Source organism: Loxodonta africana, chromosome 19 (genome assembly GCF_030014295.1).
Source record: "Loxodonta africana isolate mLoxAfr1 chromosome 19, mLoxAfr1.hap2, whole genome shotgun sequence".
NCBI classification, from domain to species: domain Eukaryota; kingdom Metazoa; phylum Chordata; class Mammalia; order Proboscidea; family Elephantidae; genus Loxodonta; species Loxodonta africana.
In genome coordinates, this window is record NC_087360.1 from 55241329 (window position 1) to 55248900 (window position 7572).

Here is a 7572-nt window from a genome sequence, read left to right on the forward strand (position 1 = left end):
ATATAGTGGCTAAAAGTGACTTTGCCCTCAGTGAATGGGGTCTTCCTATTTTCTTCATTATCAGATGGAAACGGAAAGCGATCCTATTTCTCTTGTGCTTGCATTATTGACATTCTCATTATTTCCCCTGTGTGTTTCTACCTTTCCTGAGCCTCTTAGGCTCTTAGAAGTACAAAGAGGAGAAGGTCAGGAAAAAAAAATCTATTAACCCTGAGATTTCATGAGGAAAGTGCACTCAAACTGCCTTGAAATCTCAACTGTGGATTTCATAATATGAGGGTTATAATGAGGCATTGTTCATACTTGCTAATGAGTAAATTATTACCTAATTCAGACACGGCATACTAGATATTCTTTTATAGAAAAAGAGAGTGTGGGGGCAAATACAGTAGATACTATAAATATTAGGACATTTTACTACCTTTTGAAACAGCTGTTGTTGGGCGATAGGATTTCAAAGAGTTGGGAGACATAGGCCCCACTCTTAAGTATCTTCCCATCTATTTGGGAAAACAGGTATAAACATTATAGAAATCACCAGTGCCACAAATGGGCATGTACTCTGTGTTCAGGAACAAGGAGGCAGGAAGGCACAGAGTTGGTGTCAGGAACAATGGCCAAGGCAGAGGTAGAGGCAGGAAAGGAGAGACCCACAGGGTCAGACTGTGGGGTACCTGGAGATCAGGGATCTCAGACTTTGCTCTGGAGTGATACCAGCTCTGATTACTACTCTTCTCTGTAGGAGCTTGGTGGGTTCAGCAAAACCCCCCAATTACCTGGACACTTTCAAGCTGAACCTCGCCATGAATCCTTATTACTTAGACATGGAACCTCAGGTCACTCAATTTATAGATATGTTTTTATTGTTGTTATTTGCTGTTGTTAAGTAGTCCCCTGACTCATGGTGACCCCATACCCACTGGAATAAAATTCTGCCTGGTCCTGCCCCATCCCCATGATGGGTTACAGATCTGAGCATTGTGATCTATAGGGTTTTCACTGGCTGATTTTCAGAAGTAGATTGCTAGGCCTTTCTTCCGTAGTCTGTCTTAGTCTAAAAGCACTGAAACCTGCTTAGCATCATAGCAACACACAAGCCTGCACTGACAGACAGGAATTGAACCCAGGGCTCCTGCATGGAAGGTGAGATTCTACCTCTGAACTGCCCCTGCTCGCACAGATATGCTTTTAGAGATTTGGTATTAACTCAACTTAGATGTCAAAACAAAATGTACTTGTATCATCGTTTAGTCAGGATGACATTTGTCTCAGATTTGAAGGAGTCCAAAGGTAAAATTAGAAAATTGTTTGTCAAAATATATGAGCTGTGACTAAAAAGGCAGAATGAGAGAATTGGCACTAAGACTTCTGTAAAAAGGTAGTAGTGGGACAGGGTGGGCCAGGGAGGGGTGGAGAACACATAGAGGAGCACTTATAATAAAGGATGGGCTTGTTACAGAAATTGCTAAATGTTAAAATCATGGGATGACTTTTTAAGAGGAACTCATGCCTGACCTACCAACTAAAATTATTTGAGCAGTAGACAAACATATGGATAAGGGGGAACCAGTGGATATAATTTATTTACCTATTGCCGCCGAGTTGATTCCGACTCATAGCGACCCTACAGGACAGAGTAGAACTGCCCCATGGGGTTTCCAAGGAGCGACTGGTGGATTTGAACTGACGACCTCTTGGCTAGCAGCAGAACATTTAGCCACTGTACCACCAGGGCTCCATGATTTATTTAGACCTTCAAAGTACCATTGACAAGAGTCAACACATAACACTATGAAGGAAGTTAGGGGTCATTGTTTATTGTAGATCAGAAATAGGTTAAGGAGCTTTCCATCATGTATGGAAGAGTATGAAAAAGAAGAATCCCATAGAAGTAGAAAGTGAAGTTAGTCTTTATTAAAGGCTTTACTATTGACAAGAAGAATGTACGGTAAACTTCTCACATTTGCAGGTGATGCTAAGTTCTTCTAGGAGTAAAAATACAACCCAACAAGAATGATCCACAAGAAGTAGTCTATAAAATTAGTATAAAATAGCAGATGGTCTCCATGGAACCATTACAGATATACATTTTCTCATTATGAAAGAGAAGAGTGCAGAGATTATAAACATTTAAAAGTTGATGGACTCTGAACTACCAATTATGATGCAACAAAGAAGACAGTGGAAGTAACGTGCTATTGTGCTCAACAGACTGGAAAAAGATAGGGCATTGTCAGGCAGAGTGTTGGAAGCAAACCAGAAGACATTCTCTTTCTGAAGTACAAATGCGTGGTGCTTCCACACCTGGGGTACCGTGTGTGGCCACGGCAGCACAATGGAAGGCAGTGCCTGTGGAGCCAAAGTACAGAAAGAAGGGATGAGATGGTGGAGGGGTGGCAGGGAGAGCAGCAGGCCCAGTTCTGGTGGCTGCAGAATCTATGGAGTGTGGTTCTGTTCTACTGTGACACACACAGGGTCTCCATGACTTGGCAGCAGCTGGCTTGTGCGTATGTTTGGCTGCGGGTGAATGAGGCTGTTCTACTTAAGGAATTCAGTATTCCAAGATACAGCCCAAGCTGAAAAAATAAACTTTCTAAGAAGATTTGTCACTATTCTTGGAGGCAGCTCTGTAACTCTCATACAGTGAGTCTGTCCTCTCAGGCTGTCATGAAGAAGGGGCAATGTAGCCCTTCCAAGCAGCATCCTTGGATGCTCCTCAGGTGTGTCAGAGTACCTCTGTTGTCTTAAACACCTGTGCATCCTCCCTGATAGTCTGAGCTTCATGGGCAGTGCTCTAGGACCACTGTGTTACATAACTTAGTCCTGCTGAGTTCACCTCCATAACCTTGTCTATGGGAACAAACCTGTTTTCTGGAACCAGGGAGGGTTATGGCAAACGTGGCTTTGGCACACAGCACACTTCCAATGGGTTTTTAGCATATTCACAGATATGTGCAACCACTACCACAGTCAATTTTAGAACATTTCCATCCCCACAAAAAGAAATCCCATACTCTTTAGCTATCACTACCCTACTTCTCCATCCCTAAGCAACCAGCCATCTATCTACTTTCTGTCCTACAAATCTGTCTATTCTGGACATTTCCTATAAATGCATTCATTCAATATGTGGTCCTTTGTGACTTGCTTCTTTTACTTAGCATTTTGTTTTCAAGGGAGACCCATGTTGTAGCCTGTGTCAGTACTTCATCCATTTTCATGGCTGAACAATATCCCACCTGTGCAGCTGCTGTGCTGGGGCTTCTCTGTGCTACTCTCTGGAACTGGATCTCCAGTTTCCTGGATTCAGCATCTTCCTTTTTCTTGGTGGGTCCCCACATGTTGGTGGAGCACAGCCTCCAGTAACATCCATCACTCAAAGGATCCCATTCAAAGGATGAAAGTAATTTTTCCCTAGGATTTTGAACATTTTATTCCTTTGTCTTCTAGATTTCAGAGCCACTGTTGAGACATCCAGGAGCCCTGGAGGAACAGTGGTTAAATGCTCAGCTGCTAACCGAAAGGTCAGTGGTGCAAACCCATCAGCTGCTCCACGGAAAAAGACATGGCAGTCTGCTCCTGTAAAGATTTATGCCTTGGAAACCCTATGAGGCAGTTCTACTCTGTCTTTTAGGGTCACTACAGGATCAATTCCACAGCAGTAGGCTTGGTTGTTTTTTTTTTTGGTTGAGACCTTCAGTGCCATCTGATTCTCCATCCTTTGAATGGGATCTGCTGTTGCATTTAACTTTTAAGATTGTATTCCAGGTATCCTGAAATTTCACAGTAATGAGTCTTGTGAGTTTTTTGTTTTTTTTTGTGCGTGTGTGGTAAAATAGTCACAAAATAAAGTCTGCCATTTTAACCCTTTTCAAGTATACAATTCAGTGACATTAATTAATTCACCTCATTGTGCAACCATCACCACTATTTATCCCTAAAACTTTTTCATTACCCTAAAAAAAGGCTCTGGACCCATTAAGCAATAACTCCCCATTTCCCTTTTCCTTCTTCCTGTAACCCAAACCCATTGCCGTCAACTGGATTCCGACTCATAGTGACCCTGTAGGACAGGGTAGAACTGCCCCATAGCGTTTCCGAGTAGCCGCTGGTGTATTCGAACTGCCGACACTTTGGTTAGCAGCTGAGCTTTTAACCACTGGGCCACCAGGTGAACACAAATCTACCTCCTGTCTCTGTGTGTTTGTCTAGTCCAGGTATTTCATATAAATGGGATCATATGATATTTGTCCTTTTGTGGTGGGGAAATTTTTTTCTTCATTCTGTTGTGTACCCAATGGGTCCTTTCAACTTGGAAAATCACGCTCTTCCACTCTGGGAATTTTAATATGCTATCTCTTTGATGGTTTCTTCTTTGGTTTCCTTTTACTTTCTTCCTGGAAATCCTTTAGTTGGATGCATGACTTTCTGGAATGATCCTCTGGTTTCAGTCTTTTTCCTCCTATTCTACTTTTTAACATCCTTGTTCTACTTATTGTGTGCCATCAAGCCGATTATGACTCATAGTGACCCTATAGGACAGACTAGAACTGCCCCATAGGGTTTCCAAGGAGCCACTGACGGATTCAAATTCGAACTTCTGACGTTTTGATTAGCAGCTCAGCTCTTAACCATCGCACCTCCAGGGCTCCACTAGATTTCCTCCATTTTATCTTCCAGCCAATCTTTGTAATTTTTTTTTTTCCATTCCAGCAATCATAATTTAATTTACAAGAGCTTTCTGAATTTTTTATAGCCTCCTAACCTCATTTTGTGGCTGCAATATTTCTTATCTCTTTACGGGAGGTCAAGTTACCTTTTGCTCCCAGCCTTTGTAGGCCTATGTTTCCTCAGCTCCATGATTTGTTTTAGGTGTTGTCTTTCAGGATGGAGACTTTTCTCAAATGTCTAGAAATCCTTGCCTGTTCACTCCTGGTCATGAGAGGCATTGACACACTCCCTGGAATTCTACTCTTGGGGTGACTGTGTGGGAATGCATCTTTTATTGGAGAGCTCCCTATTGTCAGTGTCTGTAAATTTTGTCTCTAAATTTCTTCAGTGAAAAATCTTCCTGCTGTTAGTGGTGGTGATGGAGGACGGTTAACACAGAGTAGCTGAAAGAGCTGGGGGTGTGGGAGCAGAATCTTACTTCAGTTACTCTCACAGTTTTAAGCATGGTGCTGTCAAGAACAAACAAATCAACCAACCAACCAACCCCCGCCGGCCCCCCACCCACCCACCCACCAACCAAAACTCCAGACTCAGTAGGGAGAGACTTTATCTGAAAGGATTATTGCAAGGTGGGGGTCAGGGGAGGGACTATTCAATAGGGAGAGTCTGTGACTGTAAGATCTGCAAGCGTCTCCAGGGCTGGGCAAACTGGATTTTCCTTTTATAGGGAGGAATGAAGGCTAGAAAGATCTGGGTGTGGGAAAGTGGGCTGAAAGTTTGGCATGATGGGACAGTAGGTCAGAGAATGCTTTGTCTGAGGTCAGCCTGTTCTTAGGAGGGCCCTTTAATCAGGGACTGCCGGTTCAGGCGGAGGGTGGGCCAAAGTTCAGGGGCCTGGGAGAAAAAGAGCATCTTAATGAGAGTTTGGTTAAAAAGCATTTTGTTCTGATTGATCAGTGAGGACGCACAATTCAACTAACCATTTATGGAGCAAAGAACAGAAATCTGGAGGGCTTGCGTCTGGCCTTATCATGGGTCATCAAGGGGGGCATCTGTGACTCTCTGAGTCATATGGAGTACCCTGCTTTCTGGAACAAAGCTTGGGGGGATGTCTTAATCTTCACTGTTTTCCAGGATCACGAGGCTCAGTTAAAATCCAACATTGTCAGCACCTCTCCCTGCCTTCTATTGTGCCTGGCGTCCTCAGTTTGTATCCTGTCTAGCTTCATTTTTATTACAGAATAAATCTTCCTACCCAGGTGGCAGGTGGGTTATTGCCTGACTTTGGGGCACGGAGGTTGGAACCCAGCTGTCTGTTCCTTACATAGAATTTTTTCACCCTAATCTAATTTTTTCAGCCCTATTATCTTACACCACCTTCAGTTCCTAATCATTTTGGGGTTCTGTGATGTAAAATTGGCCTTATTTTTATAGACATCCCCTTCTGCATGAATTTCGTATTCAGACATGGTACTTTGGCTAACTTTTCTGTCAGTTTTCATCCAATATTTCCATTCCAACAATTAAAAAGTTATTGCTAGCTCTCATGTGGTGTTGTCCACTTTACCTGCATCTCTTCTCAGGTGATCACCATTAGAGCCTATGTGGGTCTTTATTCAAATCTTTCCAGCTCATTTAAAGGTAAAAAAAAAAAAAAAAAAAAAAAATTACTCATAGTTGTAATGTGGTTATAAGGACACCAGAGGGAGCCAGAGTTGAGACAATCACGGAAGAGCGTTTGGTGTGTGCTCCTGCCTTTAATTCTCACCTTTGCTGGAGTTTGAAGTTAGGTGTTCCCTTTCTCTAATTGGCATGATTACTCTTGCTAGCAAATGTTGTTGTTGTTAGGTGCCTTCCAGTCGGTTCCAACTCATAGCAACCCTATGTAAAACGGAATAAAACACTGTCTGGTCCTGTGCCAGTCTCACAATCATTGTTATGCTTGAGCCCATTGTTGCAGCCACTGTGTCAACCCATCTTGTTGAGGGTCTTCCTCTTTTTCATAATGTCCGTTATGAAAAAGCATAATGTCCTTCTCCAGGGACTGGTCCCTCCTCATAAGATGTCCAAAGTCTGTGAGATGAAGCCTTGCCATCTTTGCTTCTAACGAGCATTCTGGCTGTACTTTTCCAAGACAGATTTGTTCATTCTTGCTAGTAGTTACCTGGGCCAAATTCTGGCTGACCTTCCTTGGCACATGCACTATGTGTAGCCTGCAAGTTTGGGGTGAATGAGGCTGGAATCCCCAACTCTGTGTTGGCTTCTGCGTCTGGAGCATTTTCAAGAACTTGTGTAGGAACAGAACCCACACCCACAACTCCACTCTGGCTGCCTCCACAGTTCTTCTTGGCCTCTAGCCCCTGCCAAGCCAGTGACTCGGAGGGCTTTCCCTTCACCTGGGTTGAATCACAGGTTAGCCTGGCTTCAGTGCACCTGGTCATATCTGTACCAGCAGAAATTCTTCATAGTTTCTGGCATATACATATCTTCCTCCCTAGTTTTCAGAACCGATACAGGCCATTTAATAGGCACTTAGATGGGGTGGGCTGGGGCAAGTAAAAAATGCTCAGATCACTGTCTTGACTCAAGCTCCACTGCCCAATGAAGTTTTCCTTTTAAATTTTTTAAAAACCCTTTTCTTCCTCTCCTCTTTCTTCTTCTTCCACCTCCGCTCTCTCCTTTTAAATTTGTGCATGTTATAAAAACCCAATCCATTGCCGTTGAGTTGATTCCGACTCATAGCAACCCTATGTGTATGTTATAAAAAAAAAAAAAAAAAATTTTTTTTTTTTTAAGCATATGCTTCGTAAATTTGTGTGTGTGTGAGTGTGTGTAATTACTCTTCAGATCAACATATAGAACACTTTCAGCATCCCGGAAGTTCCCTTGTGCCCCTCATCA